A 17,716-nucleotide genomic window follows, 5' to 3' on the forward strand; every position below is an offset into this window, starting at 1 on the left:
AATTCAGGGATATACCCAAATATTCATTTTTTTAATGATAGATAACTTTGGTTGTGTTAACGGTCTGCCTCAGGTGTGCTCTTCCTATTATAGTTGTGGAACTTCGTGTGAACCTAATCAAAGCTCTTAAATCACACGCAATAAACATGCTTCCTTATCTACAAGGGCAGACCTCACGTTCAGGTGAAAATGAATAGAAAGTTTCTAAAATTGAATGCTCTCCAGGTAAAAGGAAAAACATGTTTGCATTCAGCTTACTACGGTTACTCCACAATGACACCAGCTGGCAATTGTTTCTGGCTAATAGATTGCAGCTACTATGATTCCTACACAAATTATTAAAATAATAAAAATAATGTTTTCAAAGAGCTTTCTTCCACTTCCTTTGCCAGTCTTGCGATGAGGTTGACACTATCTGCGAAGCAATTTGTTCACCTAATTTTATGCCTTAATAAGCTGTACTACAATTACGTTCTTGCCTGATTCCTTCTCTGCCTTAACTTTAGTACTCTTCCTCCCTGTTCTTCTCAAATATTCTCAAACGCATTAACAACATTGCACTCCCCTAGGATTCAAACTTTTGATTAGAACAGTCCCCATTTAATCAAGTTCAGTTGGGAGATGAAATTGCATCTCAACTTCTCCACTTTCCCTTTGGTGCCAGAAACTGCCTTTGAGAATGTTGAGGAAACCCTGGAGAGATGAACAATCCAAACAATCACAGAGAATAGTTTCGGATTCCCTACATTTGCACACAGGAGTATATGGATATGAATGCCCTTCAATACAGATGAAAAACAAACTAGATTGTGTAAGTCATTGGCAGCGAAAATCTCTCCTTCAAGGATACAAAGTGCTCTTATACACTGAAATGACTTTTTTTTCATTTTTGTAAACAAACCAAAAGAAAAAAAAAAAAAAGCCCCCCAGGGTAAGCAGTTTTGCAAATAACCAGCAAAGCAGTAGCTTTCTTTTTCCAGAGGAAGTTAAGCAGAAGAGTTTGTATAGACAGGGCAAATTGCAGAAAGAATGGTGATATTTACTGAATGTATTCCAGTTCACTATGTGATTGTAACTTTGGGGCAACCATAATCCTACATACTGCTTCCCATAAAGTTCTATTTATATGAACAGTTCATTCTTTGCTTTATTGTATGATACTCTTCATCCACCACTGATAGCCGCCTAAAAGTGATGAATGGAAGCTATGCTACCTGTATGCACAATGTATTCACTAAGTCAGTATTATGTAAGCAGATGCAATAGTCTTTTCATAGTAGATATTCACTTATTTCTTTAACAAGAACTTGTTAAGCACTTACTATATACCAGGTGCTCTTCCGAGTGCTTTGGATACTGCATTAAACAAGACCAATAAGGTCCCTGCCTTCGTGCAGCTTACATTCCAACAGTGGAAAAATAAACGATGAAAAAGGAAACAAGATTCATCCATTTACTTCAAGGATATTTATTGAGCCCCTACTATGTTACCAGGTACTTCTAGGTACTTGGGATAATTTAGTGAGCACTAGAGACTATAATTTTTGCCCTCAAGGGTTTAAATGTAAGCAGGGTAGAATAGTTGGGCCTTGTGGGCTACTGTACGACATTTACTGTGAAAGAAATGGGGAGCCACTGGGGGGGTTGAACAGTTTTTAAAGGGTCATTTTAACTGTTTTGTTGAGAATAGACTGTAGGAGGGTCAACATAGAAGCAGGAAAACCAGTTAAGTGGTGTTCCATAACCATGAGAGACGATATGGCTCCGACCAAGACAGGAGGCACAGGAGACACTGGGAAGTGGTCAGATTCCGTGCACTTTCAGGGCAGAGCCATCGGTGTTTCCTGCTGGATGGAACGTGGGGTGTTAGAGGAAGGCAGAGCCAAGGATGATGCCAAGGTTTGGGGCCCTTGCAGTCAGAAGGATGGAGCAGCCATCAACCGGGATGCCAGCTGGGACCATTGCCAGTGCTATCAGGGTAAATAAGGAGTGTGATGTTCAACGCATAGATGACAGGGATGGAGAGAAGGAGGCAGTCATTTCCACCGGGCAGTCAGAACAGACTGTTGCTCTGCAGAGGCCAAGGGGCTGAGCCCTGAAGGATTAGAAGGAACCAGCCATGCCAAGCGTCCTGGAGAAGCGCTTTCTACGCACAACAACATGTGCAAAGGTCTGAAGTGGGAAAGACGTTGGCAGGCTCAAGGGAGAAATGGGACGTTAGGGACAGCGGTTGGGGCAGATCATTCAGAGCCATGACAACGGTGCAAAGGAGCCATCGGGGAAATTTTACAGTAAGGAAATGACATGACTGATGGATGTTAAAAGCTCACTCAGCTCTGTGAAGAATAAATTACGATTAGGAAGGGAGAAAGCAGGGAAACCAGTTAAGTGGCTAGTGTAGTTTTCCAAGCAAGAGATGATGGGGACGTGGAAGAGGATGAAAGCAGTGGAGGAAATAATTTACAGTCATGAGTCCACAAACTCAGTGTGAAAAGAAGTAACTTTTTTCATTTTTTAATAACAGAAAGAAATTTTGCCTTAAAGATTCCATTTCCTGAGATAGAGGAAAATGAAAGCATCCAACTTAACTCAGTCACTGCCCAGTTACCCTCTGTCTCTTTACGGTAAACAGTGAAGTTGGTGCTTCTCCCCTTCCCATTCTCTTTGCCTCTCTCTAGGGTGGTCTGAGCTAAGGGAGTTTATGTAGCATCTTCACACTGGCTGCAGGAGATGTGGTCTGTGGGGAGTATCCTGTTTCCACAGCCTTTCCTGACAATGTATAGTTAGTCTCACCTGGACGAAGTGTAGGTCTTGATTTCTGCTGGGTCTCCTGCTGCCCTTTTATGACCTCAGCTATCATGTCCACACGATCTGCATCTTACTCAACTGTACTATGGGGCCCTTTCTGTCTGTCAGCCCCTTTGGCTCTTCTATGGCCTTTTCTCAGGGACACATTTGCATCTAAATCAGTGGTTTTCAACCCCAACAGACCCAGCACTCATTTTTTTTAAGGATATTTTTAAATAATCCCTTTAATAATCCAAACTTAAATATCATAGATAATAGAATCTACCCACACACATAATTAACCAAACTAACCTAAAATGCCCTAACTTTAATGTTGAGATACAAAAAGAAAGTACTTAATAATAGAACACTGTATATTTTAACATGTAAATGCTCAGACCTGACTACAGTAGACAACATAAAGAAGTAGTCAGATGCTTGTGTCTCTTAAATATCTTGTTTGAATACAAGAGAAGTAAAATCAGAAGCCAACCCTTTCAAGAAGAATTTGAAAGAGCAGAGATGTTAGTGCATACTAGAATTTAAAATAGTGTTAGAATAAGTAAGAATAGTCCTGATTTATAAATATACATACGATAAGAAAAAGAAGCAAAGATAATACACCAAGACAAACTGCAGATTTTTGGAGTGAGGAAAATAGGGAAATATGATTTTCATAAATGAGCTAGGTTTTCTTTTTCAATGTTGGGTCAAAATACTTCTCTATAATATCAAGTATCTCAAAATAACACACTTTCTATCTTGAAGTCATGCTACACATCAAGGCTAATCCGATTTCTGAATGTAGTGGAATATTTAAAAGTCATGTGGAAGCAAGACAGTTCTATCACTGCAACCACCAAATAAATGCAGTAGTCTCTCCGTCATTGTGAGAAGCCCAAACACCCCGCTAAGCATTGTTACCACTCCCACTGAGAATCTAGTAACTCCCTTTTCTTTCCCCTAACAATATGAATCCGTTTGGGGGAGATAAAGAGACCAAATCAGCACTCATGTTTTCCTCACTCAGTCAGACTTTGGTTCTTGATAGGTAAAGCCATACTTTTAGAATTTTTTTGACATGATACCTATTTTTTCTTCAGAAAGTATGGTTTTGCATTTGAAACCAAAACTTGCAGACATTAATTACCCAAGGTCGCACAGCTAGTAAGTGATGGTACTTGGATTTGAACCAGGTGGTTTGCTTCAGATGGAGATAGTGACTGCATTCCAGATGGATGCTGGAAGCCAAATCAATAGGACTTGCTGATAGATTGGATAAGGGGGAATGGACAAGGGGCGACTCAGAGATGATTCTGAGGTTTTTCATTGGAGCTACTAGAATGCTGACATTCTATTTACTGAAAGGCTAGAAATTAAGGAGAAACCAGTTGGGAGGCTGGGGATTCAGGAAAGGTGAATTCTAATTTCAGCTTTGGATAAGTTATGTGTAAAGTATTAATGAGACAGCCAAATGGAGATATTAAATAAATGGCTGTATATAGGATCTGGAGCTCAGCTATGACTGGACAGGAGATAAAATTGTGGTGGTTTTAATAACATAGGTAGCACATAGCCATGAGTGCTCTGTAAATATTTGTTGAAGGAATCTGTGAAAGACTAAGTAAGCAATTACTATAGTCCAAGAGAGAATTGAGACACAAACAAAAGGAATGGTACTGGAACAAAAGAGCAGAAATTTGAGAAACATTTCACAGGTAGAATTAACAGGATCTAGTGACTAAGTCTGAAGGCGTGAGAGAGGAGGAAATTGAGGATTACTCAAGGTATCCCAGCTTGGAAAGCTACAAGGATGGTAATACCATTACTGTGGGAGCAGAAATAGATAAAAGATTGGGAGTGAAATCAGTGTAGATAATTATTAATTCCTTCAGCAAATTTAAGTGTTTGCATTTTTCAAAAGGGTTTGAGCCTCAAAATATTTACATTCCATTTTAAGGAAGAAGGCTTTAAAAAGATACTTTCATTTTTCTGCAGTAAGCCAGATAAACTTAGTTTAATCACTAGCTTTGGAAACTAAAGTCTAGATAGAAGTGTATTTTGTAAAGACTATTTTCTCTTTCCTAATATTTCATATGACGAATCAGGATGCAATGCTCCTTTTTTCCACATTGGCAATGAATTATTATCTTCAGAGCCTTTTCTTAAAACTTTCAGTTCTTCTCATTATTGTTTTAGTTTTATATTTCATCAAGAAAGCATATTCTAAGTGCAAAAATCAACTGTTTAATGTAGCTACAAACCTGCCTACCGAAACCCAAGTCAAGGTCTTACACACAACCTCAGAAGTGCATATCTATTTTTATTCAGTTAAAAATATAAGTATTTGTTTTTAAAATCATGCTATGAAATGCATGGGGTTTTATCAATTAATTCTTAATTGTGCTCCAGACACCCAAATTCAATATACTTTTTTTGCAGAAAAAGCCATTTCAAAACAGTTGCTCTTTCATTTTCCTCCCTCCATGGAGTGGAGCTGTCTACTGAGGATTCTTTCCAGTGAATTGCTCTTAAGCATTTAATGCTAATGCTTCCCAACCATTGTTGGTTAAACGTTGTTCTTGTGATTTTATAAGGCAATAATACATCATTTAAGTGTCTAACACTAAAGTGCTGTCCTATGTCCTAATGTAGCAAATGCAGAAACATCTCATTCCCCTGAAAAAAAACAAAATTAAAACATCTGTCTTTCTGGGTCTTTGTTGTGAGAAGTTCTATTTGCTAAAAGCACAAAATGGCAGAGCAAGATAAAACGATCATGTGCTTCACACGATGGCTCCTTATCCAAACCAAGTGCCTCACCCACGCTTGGAGAGGAGTGGGCTGGGAGCTTTGTTTGCTGTGGAGAGTGAAAACAAACACTAGCTCTTTGACTAGGGCTCTTCCCTGGGTCTGTTTTACCAGCAGCTCCTGTTCTAGAACTTACGTGTTTATGTTATGTCTTGATTGGATCATCAGCTCCCTTGTCTCACTCTACCACACTCCAGTACCAAGGACCCGTACCTCCCCATCACACACACACACACACACACACACACACTTCCTGGCAAAGGTCGATCAGGAATACTCTTCCACCTCAGGATCCATCTCACCCTTCCACATTCAGCTGAAACATCTCTTCCGTAAAGCGATTTGGACACTCCACAAGCCTTCTGTTGCAGGTGAAATTAATTGTCCCTTCCTCTTTTCTACCTCACTACAATTTTGTAGCTCTAGTATTGTACCATCCTGTATTTAAATTATGTTTATATGACTGACTTTTAAGTGAGCTCGTGAACTCCTTGTAGGCAGGTGCTGTTGATTACTGATCGCTCTATCTATCTAGTTGAGGTAGGCAGAATTCCAAGGTGACCGCCAACGACCATTGCCTTTGTATAATCCAGTCCTGTTGAGTGTGGGCAGAAGCTGTGATTCTGTTATGTTATATAGCAAAAGGGAGATATTTCGAGTTAGACCTGAGTCCTCTAAAAGCAGAAAGTTTTCTCCAGCTGGTTGCAGAGGAAGAAGTCAGAAAACCTCATTCCCACTGACCTGGAGGAAGCAGCAGTAATCATGTTGTGAATTGTCCATGAGGAACCATGTGGAAAGGAATTGCAGGCAGCCTCCAAGAGCTGAGAGGGTCCCTGACCAATAGCCAGGGAGAAAACAGGGACCTCAGTCACACAGCCTTAAGGAACCGGATTCTGTCAAAACCTGAATGAGCTTGAAAGCAGATTCTTCCTCGGCCAGGACATCGACCTAGCTGACACCTTGATTTTAGCATTGTGAGATGCTAAGTGGAGAATCCAGCCTGGACTTGTTACCTACAGAACTATGACCTACAAACTGTCTTGTTTTAGGCCAGTATGTTTGTGCTAATTTGTTACATTGCAACAGAAAAGTAATACACTAGCCCAGTGCCTGGTACATAATAAAATATTGGCTGGTTAGTTACTAGGTGGATGGTTTCAATTAATGAATGAGGTTATGGAAGGAAGGAAGGAAGGGAGGAAGGGAGGGAGGGAGGGAGGGGAAGGAAGGGAAGAGAAAGAAATATACTAATTAGAAAAAGGGCTTGTAGGGGCTTCCCTGGTGGCACAGTGATTAAGAATCCACCTGCCAATGCAGGGGACACGGGTTCGAGCCCTGGTCTGGGAAGATCCCACATGGCCGCAGAGCAACTAAGCCCGTGCGCCACAACTACTGAGCCTGCGCTCTAGAGCCCGCAAGCCACAACTACTGAAGCCCGCAGGCCTAGAGCCCGTGCTCTGCAACAAGAGAAGCCACCGCAATGAGAAGCCTGCACACCACAACGAAGAGTAGCCCCCGCTCGCTGCAACTAGAGAAAGCCTGCGCATGGCAACGAAGACCCGATGCAGCAAAAAATAAAATTAATTAATTATTTTTAAAAGGGCTTGTATTGTGGCCCATTCAAGGACAAGTGAATTTTCAGCAAATGAATAAAGGAATTTCTTACAACGATTGATGGGCCTTTCTGAGCCGAACAAGTGTGGCAGACATATGTCTGTTTAGATTAGATTTTTTTCTATTTGTGTTTCCTGACTTCCATCCCATTCTTCATCCTTAATCTATCCTTGACCATTTTGTCATCTCTACCCTGACGTGACACCAACTTGTCTGGTGAGAAAGAAAAACAGCGCTGTACAAGCTAGGCCATGGTGTTTTCCTGTTTTATATAAACAGCTTCCCATAATATCATCATCAGATGAGGACTCCATGATTACGAACAAGACAAAAACAAGACCACCCCATAAACAAGCCTGAACAGAGATCAAAACAAAGACACCATGCAACCACAAAATGACCAAACATCTCCTTCTCCCAGAAAATACAAATGACAGCTGCTTCTTTTCCAGTGACAACTCTCCCCTCAACTGCACCTGCATGTAGCCACTGCCTTCTCAATATTTCTATTTGGTTGTTTTACTAATATCTCCAACTCAACATATCTATAACCAAATTCACGATCTTTCCCTTATGTGTGCCCCAAGTCAATGGCATAACCACCTCAAGCCAGAAACCTGCGAGTCATCCCTGATAATTCTTCTTCCTCACCCCTGATATTCAATCCATTTTCAAGCCCTATAGATTTTACCTTTTAAATATTTCTCAGAACATTTTAATTTCCATTAGCATAATAAGGTAAGGTACCATTATCCACTCCTTTGGTTCACAATTCATCCTAACTGGTTTTCCTATTTCTGTATCTGTCAATCTATTCTTTACCCTGAAGTCATAATATTCTCCTCATATAGCTGATCATATCATTCCCCTGTGTACAGTGCTTCAATGGTTTCTCATTGTTTTTAAGATAATGACCTAAATCTTTAAAATAGCCTTCAAGGCCCTTCTCATGCCCACCTCACCCAACCCCCTCATTATTTGCACTATAGTCACACTGGTCTTCTTTCATTTTCTAGAATGTACCATGGATATTGTATTTTGCCTCAGAACATTTGCATATATAGTGTCTCTTCTAGAACATAGCACCCCACCCCCAATTCAGCAAGTTAATTTCTGCTTATCCTTCAGATCTCACTTCAAGTGTCACTTCAGGGAAGTTCTTCTGGATTCATTCCACCACCATATCTTCTAGCACCTCCTCTTCTAGCACCATGTACCTTCATTCCACAGCATTTTAGCTGTTTTTAATTGTACATTTATTTGTATGTCACTTGATTAATTTCCCTTTTGTTTACTAGACATATGTTCCAAAGGGACATAGGGATGTCCCATAGGGATGATGCTTTTACTCATCACTGTAACTCCGTTGGCTAGCATAGTGGACACTCAATAAATATTTGCAGAATGATTGAATCTAGACTTTCTGAATATTCTTACCCTGCTAGTTTAGAGAGACAAATTTTACTCTGTCTTGAGGTACATACATTAGGAAGACTGACATTCCCTTTTTTGGCAAGAGACAGCTCAATTCACATTTGGATGAAGGACTTTGTAACAAAGTCTTTCTGCATTATCAGGATGACTGTTTCTTGTGTCCTAAACTCTCCTTTTCCTTGCTGATGGCTCTTGTGTCTTAGGTGTGTTATCTGCCCCTATAAACTCTCCAGAATCCCTCACTCCCTCTGCTAGAAGAGCCACTAGTTTGTCACTTGAGAACTAGAGACTGATTTATTATTGTATGCCCAGTAACCTCTAGGCGGAACCAAAAATAATAGCTATTTCAGCAAAGAACTCTAAAGCAATTTGCTCAGTGTTCTTTAAAATAGCAAAAAGGAAGCCAGCTTGTGTACCACCATATGCTACAGGGTTATATTTATAAATACCCCTTTGCTGTGTTCTGAGACAAGGCATGAGTCTACTCTCCCTTCTGGCTCAGGGGACACACCTCTCTTTGACTGCTTGGGACTTCCCAGATTGTTTCCCTGCACCATCCGATACTATAGAGGACAATGAATGAGCATCTCACGTAGTATGGGGTCAAGCTTAAAATGGCTCACTGCACACAATGACTTTCTTGGCAAGACTTGTATTTTATCTTTGAAACCTCATGCAAATGCTTTGTTTCGTTCCATAAAATATTCCAGTATACTTTCATTTTAAAATGTTTTGCCAGCAACACTTTGACTAAAAGTGATATTGCCAAATGCTATGTCGACCTTGTACTCCTGCATAACCCTTAACACAACTCTCTACCAAGCTGCTATATATACACCAATTTTGCAACAGGGCTATGAAGTTACAATATATATTTATATTTAAACATTAATAATATCATATACACAGAAGTGTACATAACATATAAGTATGGTTTTACAAAGCCACCCCCCAGCTTAAGAAAGAAAATATTATCTGTATCTTTGAAGCCCCCTGTTGTTCCCTCTTAAATTTACCTTCCCTTCCACCCCTTCAAAAAGGTATAAGGTTCACTTCTTCAACTTTGCATTCACATTCCCTATTTTCTAAGTTTTAACACTATAAATATATTTCTCAACAACATATTGTTTTGTTTGATCTGCTTTTTAACTTTGTGTATGGGGACTCATCCCACCCATTTTCTTCTGTGATTTGCTTTTTCACTAATCAATGTGTTTTTGGAATTCATCTGTGTTGATATATATGGCTGTCGTGCATTCATTTTCTCTGGGATCCTGTTATTTCTTCCAAGCAGTGTCTCAAGTCAGAATTTCTCTTCTTACTTTTTGCCAGAGGGCACAGGGACAATATGAAAACTGAGAAATGTGCACAGCCATAAGCATCCATTCTTTCCACAAGGGAAATATGAAAACCACCTCTAATTATCACCTCAGGTTACTTACATTTTCTGACTCTGGAGTAATTTGCATTTTACAGTTCTTCTTTTAATTTAAGACAAAGATAGATAACAGCATAAACCCCCTTCCATTCTCATAAAAATCTTTAGGATGACAGTTTTGCTATCTTTCACTTCCACACAATTTTAGTTTGTAAATACATTTCCCAAATGGATGAACACCTATTATAATTTAGTTATTGAAATACAAATAGTGTCGTCTAAAGGATTTCTTGATTATTTTTTTCGTCTTGCCTGTTTTAGAACTATATTGACTATTGCAATTTGTTATTGCCAATGTTACCGTTCAGGGTTGTACTCTGGGAAGGAAATTTTACCCGCAAAAGAGCTTTTAAAAAATACCCAAATATTACAAAAGAAGATGCAGGCAAAAAACTATAGTTGGTGAACCAGGCATGTATTCTTTTATAGATGTTTACTGAGCATCTGCTAAGTGTACTGATCCAGGATCTAGGTGGGACGTGGATGCATAGAACAGGATCCCTTCGTAGGAGGGATTCACACGCTCAGCAGAGAAAAGACCCACCAGTGTGGCTGTAATACAAAGCAATGGATGATGAGGGAGTTGAAAGAGCTGCAAACAAAGGACAGGAATTAAAGAGGAAAATAATTTCCAGCCGTGGAGTCAGAGAAGGCTTTAAGGGAAAGAAGGTATTTAAACTTTGTTAAGTTTAGTAGGATTTTGACAGCCTACTGGAACGGAAGTGACAGAGGATATTAAGGCTGAGAGCACCATCACCAAGAGCGCAGAGGTAAGAAGTGGCAAAAAGTTCAGGAAGCAGTGAGGAGTCTCATTTGACTGTAGTAGGTAATTTAGAGCAGCGGTCCCCAACCTTTTTGGCACCAGGGACCAGTTTCGTGGAAGACACTTTTTCCACGGACGCGGGGGCGTTCAGGCGGTAACGCGGGTGATGGGGAGCGATGGGGAGCGAGGGATGAAGCTTCTCTCCCTTGCCCGCCGCTCACCTCCTGCTGTGCGGCCCCGTTCCTAACAGGCTGCGGACCGGTACCGCTCTGCCGCCCAGGGGTTGGGGACCCCTGATTTAGAGGACAGTAAAGGAAGTGATTCCTATTTTTAAATAACTTTTTCCTACCGTTTCTTCCTTGGGTCTTAGTGGGTCAGCTCTCCTTTTACCTAATGCCTGGCCTTATGTACTGACATAACAGATACACACACACACACAAGCAAAATTCAGTAGTTTGGCTGGATATACAGATACGGAGATTACATCACGCATCCCATAGCAACAAATCTTTACCATGCATTTCCTTTCCCCCCAGAAGTCCCGTCTGCCATTTAGCTCCACACTTCTGTAGACCTCTGCACCTGAACCTACCTCCTCTTCCCTCTCCCTGCCTCCTGTTGGCCATCTCTCCTCTAGCCTTCAACGCCTGAACTAGATTTTCCCTTCTGAATTTCTCCTTCCCTTTTTATCACAAAGACCCATCTGGCTTTCATTTTCTCCAGTTTTTCTTCCCACCCAGCAGCAAAGAAGGCCTCATAGCTTCAGAAAAAGAAGAGGAAGATAAGTAGAAAAAAGAGGAGGAGATGGAGAAGGAAGAGAAAAGGAAGTAAGGAAAAAAGAAAGAAAAAGAGAGACAAGAACGGTAAGTAATGTCTTCCCTAGAAAGATGATAGAACAAGAATACAAAAACTTACACTTTATATTTTCTCTGAACAGTCACAAAACTTGGTTTCATCTCCAGCATCCAGACAATGTAGATGAATTGGAGGTCATCAGGGTCCTCCAAGTATCCAAGAGCACTCATTGATATAACTTCGACGCTGGTATCAAGATTTCATTTTGTAAAGACAAGATTTCATTTTGTCTCTACCATTATTCTGGTTTGTCTATGCTTAATTCCTACCACTCCATTTGCAATAGCCTTTGCTGCCCATTGCTTTCTACCACGTACGTCTCTTCTTGTTGATTTTTCCCATGGGTGGCATTGTTGGGCAGACCATGTTTTGAATATTCATGGCTCAACCTGTGCAATGAAAACATAGAACAAGGAAAACAGCTGTCAAGAACTCTACAAAATTCTGTTTCTTGGATTAAGACCACAGGATGCACCTGCAGATAAATGTTATTACATCTTTTTTTTCCTTTGTGTACACCTATTAAGCAAAGAGATATTGTAGTCATTGATTCCACAAACTCTGTTAATAACCGACAGCATCAGGTTCATGTAAGTAGGAGGTAGTTAAGCACAACCTGCACCTGCCAACAACAGTCCCCTGGAGCCCCTCCTGCCTAATCGTTAACGCCTACAAACACACGAGACAAGGAAGTCAGTGCAGAACTAATGTAAAACCCAGGGGGCGGAAAGTAATAGGAAACTCAACTGCTTAAGCTTCCTGGATCTCTGGAGAAAATCACTTCTAAACAATTACAGTATATTTTGTTAGCATCAACTCCTCCAAGCCAAGAAACAGAATCGTTTTTGATTAATAAGCAAAAGGAAAAGCGGATACGGTAAAATTAAAATAGCGAAGTTTGCATTATATCTGTTGATTAAATAATGATCTAGTCCTTTTTCTATGATCAGCTTACTAAGATTTTCCAAATTCAAAGGGAGTGCTTCATATAATATCAAATTTTAGATAGCCTCAATGGGAGCCTTATCATGATTGGTAATCATCGTTTCAAAATACGTATCATCCAGCTGCTATGCCTAAAAAGGCATTCATTGGCATAAGCTGACTTATTAAGAATATCAAAGGCGCCTAGGAAAGTTGGAAATCACCAATTAGCAGATTGTTATCACTTTTATGACTTGTGGGGGGGGGTATGTGTGCGCGCATGCGTGCACATGTGTAACTATCCTAAGAAAAGGGGTCTTAGCTGTTGCAAGATCTGAAGGGAGCAGGATATTTATGGAAATTGTTAAACAAAAATCATTTTATCCCTGAATAAATATTCTCTAAATATGAGAGTCTGGGTGATGTACTAGAAAAAACACCTGGCTTGGAGTCAGACAGAACAAGCTCTGTCACTGGCTGAGTGATCCTGACTGAGTAAACACCTTCGCTTCTGTAACATGGAGATAGTCCTACTCCCTATATCACAGTGGGATTGAAAGAATTAGAAGAATTGACCTTTGAAAAATGTCTGTTCCCCTTTTTCCCTCTCTTGCCTATCCTTGACCAGTCATGTGCATTTCCTTGGTGAAGAATGAAAACCTTGTCTCTAGAGTGGGACTAATCTCTGCATAATGTGAGAAGATGCTCAGATGAGCACAGGAGCATTTAGTGTAAGAATTTGTGTTTGTTGGCTTGTTGGTTGGTTTGTCTGATATGGGGGCAAAGGTTACAGGTTGGTGCAATTTTTATTCTACCAAAAGAAAACTAGAGGATCCTTTATCTTCCCTTCTCCTCATTCAGGAATCAAGCTTATGTCTAATATTCAATTATATTTAAGCGAATGGGACATTCAGAGAATGGGACAAAGACAGTTCGTGACAACACTAAGGTTTCCACCTTTGTTTTGAATCCTCTATTTAAGGAACAGACTGGCACCAGAGATACATAGGATATACATAGGCTAGAAAAGTTAGATTCTTTTCTCATATTTCAGGTAAACGGACTGCATATTTCAGGTAAACACTATGGAACTGAATTCTGTGAGTTCTTTTAGGCAAAGTATTAAAAAGTAAGTAAGTACTTGATCATTATCTCCTTATGTCTTTTATAATTTTATTTCCCCCAATATTTCCAAAGTATTAGATATAGTAAGACACTCTCCATTTTTTGAGCTATTCTGTAAAGATCATAAAGATTAGATTATCCTAAATTTTGTTCCATCCCCTACTAGGACATTTCAGCAAAACATGCATACTACAGTAATAAAACTTCCATAGAGATAAGTCCTTCATTAGTCCAACAGATCACGTTCAGTGGAGAATATGAGGTCTTTGGCACAGATCTTGTTCCAAATTCAGCCTTAAATATTCACACATATAATCCTCAATACATCCTTTTGCATTTCAAATAATTGTTTTTCTTTACTTTTTTTTTTTTTGCCTGACTCATAGTAAGCTAAGTGCTTTTATTTATTTTTTTAAATTGTGGTAAAATGCACATAACATAAAATTAATGCGACCTTGAGCAACTCATTTAATCTCTTCTATTTCTCAGATTTTCTCATTATGTGGATTCCAAACTCTGCCACTTATGCCCTAAATTCTTACATGGAGATATGGACTAATCAGGAATTCAGCTGACCCTGCAATTCTACAGGCCTTTGGGACCTAGTCTTTAGAGTTACAAAAGCCCTCAAAGACTTGCCTTCGGTGTACATATTATCTAAGTATCTAGAGACAGCAGGTTATGGTTTAATGAATTCTTCCATCACCACAGAGTGCAGGCTACCAGCACTTCATCCATGATATGGAGGGAACTCTCACTGCCGTTACCGCCCCTCTTCACCATAACCAGTTCCACGTGTCCTTCGTTTCCCGTCAGCCTCTGTTGCGCACAGCCCTATTCCTGATTCCAACTTATACTCATATTTTAGTAGCAAGGAACTTAGAGTCATGTTTGGTGGGATTCAGAAGTCAGACAACCAGTCTTCATGAGAGGACAGGAAACTTGGCCGAGGTGACTCAAAGAGACGGATTGGTTTCCTAGGGCTGCCAGAACAAAGTATCACAAACCGAGTGGCTTAAAGTAGCAGAAATGTATCATCTCATAGTTCTGGAGACTAGAAGTCAGAAATCTAGGTGTCTGAAACCTGTAAGGGAGAATCCTTCCTTGCTTCTTCCCCACTTCTGTTTGTTTGCTGGCCATTCCTGGCATTCCTTGGCTTGCAGCTGCAGCATTTCAATCTCTGCCTACATCTTCACAAGGCAATCTTCCCTTCCTGTGAGGACACCAGTCATATTAGATTCGGGCCCACCCTAATGACCTCATCTTAACTTGATTACATCTGCAAAAACCCTTTTTCCAAATAAGGTCACAATCGCAGGTACTGAGTGTTAGGACTTCCACATATGTTTTGGGGGGGAACACAATTCAACTCATCACAGAGTCTGACCTAGAAAGTTGGGTAGGACCAGCTTTAGCAACTAGCTTACCTTGCCGCCACCTCAGGGAACAAAATTTTATGGACCCCTCTTGCAGTATTCCACTATTGACATGTTTCAGCTTCTTTATTCTCATGGTTTTAATAATTTTGTTCCACCTACCAACTGCTCAGCTTTCTCTGAATCTCACATTTAAAATCAATGAGAGAATATGATTATTCTAGTGAGTTACCTGCTCTTCTCTTGTGCAAAACCCTCAATTCTAATCACCACTCAGGCCTTTGACAAGTCGATTCATTGTGGAAAGCTGGGTAGGGTGCCCACCCACCCTTTATCTCACCTGTGGCCAAGGGAACAGGGTCGAGAGATGTCGCTATAGCCATTTAAACTTATGCAGTCATCTAGGGCTACTTTGCTTGGCAGGGGACCCTGTGCAGGAAGTGATTGGCTGTCTAGGACACAAAGAAAGCCTGTAAATATAGAATAGAATTATAAAACATAGAAATCTATGCCTAATACTTTAAGAATGTAAGTTATGAAATTTAAAGAATTCACCACCTACACCATAAATCCACCTTGCCACAGAGATGTATTGTGATATAAATTTAACAAACAATGCAGTGATTCATAACTATCTGTATGTTAATGCTGCTTAGGGAATCATAATTTTTAATTACCTGAATTTTACACATTTAAATTTGCATATATATTGTTACATTATTTCAGCTTTAAAGACTATATATGTACTATATGTATATGTGAAACATTATAATGTGTATGTGTGTAATTATAATTGAACTCAAGGGATCCCTATAATGATTCAATCACAGAGAGGAAAAAAAAATTAAAGCCAAAAGCAATAAATCCATTTTAATTATATGTTTAATAGTTTGTGGCTGCAGTTTTTTAATACTTATTCATGTGTAACTTTTATATTTTGCATTGATTTTAAAGCTGTTTCTTGGCCCCATGACCCCATGTAAATTAACTCAGTCAAAAATTTTACATATTCAAATTAATGGGAAAAGATATGACATGTTCATTTACATTGTTGAAAAGTAATTTTTACATGTTCACCATAGTTATGCTCAGTATAAGTGATTGCATGGACTCAATGATTAAATGACTGTAACTTAAATGCTATGTTTAGAATCATGAAAATAAGTTGTTATATAGACTCAATGTTTTTGAGAAGGAAGTATTTCACTCAAAACAGACTCTTTAGTCTACCAATTTGAAACGTTATAATCAGGGTGTGATTTACTGTATTTCCCAAAGCATGAATCAGATATCCTGATTGCGTGATAATGTTTTGGTCTTAGTTATCAGTATATTTTTTGGTTTTATCTTACTGCATTTGAAATATATGAGGATTTGATTTTAATAAGGGTATGAGCCTCAATCCTCATTTGGCTAAAGCTGAATATAATACAAGAACTGGGGCAATATGTCTTTCTTATACTCACTGGAAATTCAGCACCCAGAAATCGCGGTGGTGAATTGAATAGCAGCAAATGGAGAATAACGTTATTGCTTGTTTTTGCTTGAGTATGGTTTAGTCTCCATTTATACATGGCATGAGAGAGCCATCTACAGAAAGTTAAGAAAAGAACTGTCTCCAATAAGACCAGAAAGTCTGAGGATGTCTGTTAGAGACATTACCTTGTGGTGACATGTTAAACATTCTGTCACACAGCGGACATAGAATTGGAGCCTGGAATGGGCTCAGACGATATTAGGTGGCTCTTAGAAGGATTTAAAACCACGATGTCATAGTAATACAGGCCAACATTCATGCTGGTCTAAAGTCCAGAAAGATCTGATGTCAGGCCAGGGAGAGCAGGCAGTCACAAGGGGTCTGGGATAGTAAAATCAGGAAGCAAGTCATAGGTTTGACACAGGAAGCCCTGGGCAAGCATGAAAAGGACTGTTTAAGACTCCATCTTATCTTTGAAGCAGTATCCTCCCAAGATCAGGAAGCCCAACATACTGAGGCAGTGCCAATTTGTTTTGGTGGAAATGTGAGTACAACTTCCTCGGAACGCTGGTAGCTTCTCTGTAATGTATTACCTGCTGTCAGCAGCTCTCTCCTGGTTCCCTGAGACATTCAGTGGGGTCTTGGAGAAGTGACTCTGATCACATTTGCTTCATTAGTTATTTTTATCAGTGGCTATTTATCTTCTACCCCAGCTGGACTGAACTCCCTGAAGGGAAGAGTTTTTGTATTTGTTTTTTGTTTGGTTTGGTCGTTAGTTTGTTTGTTTATATATGTGGTTGGTTGGTTAGTTGGTTGATCATTGAATCCGCATGGGTTTGCTCAGGGTTTGTAGTAGGGGCTCAGTAAATTTTGAATGAATGAATCCTTGGAGCACACGATGGAGGTGGCTCCCTATTATGTCTAAATCTCGAGTGATCCAGGACCTAGACAATTTGACAGGGTAGGAATGAGAGCAGTGCCAGATAAACTAAAAGCTAAACACAAACGATGCTTGCTCTGTAAATTCATCTTCATGTCCCCTAGTTCTGCTTCCAGCCAGATTGCTGTCCCTCTGGCCCTTCTATGTAGAAACTCTAGAGGGGCAGAAATAA

This window comes from Eubalaena glacialis, chromosome 16, assembly GCF_028564815.1.
Source record: "Eubalaena glacialis isolate mEubGla1 chromosome 16, mEubGla1.1.hap2.+ XY, whole genome shotgun sequence".
Classification (NCBI taxonomy): Eukaryota; Metazoa; Chordata; class Mammalia; order Artiodactyla; family Balaenidae; genus Eubalaena; species Eubalaena glacialis.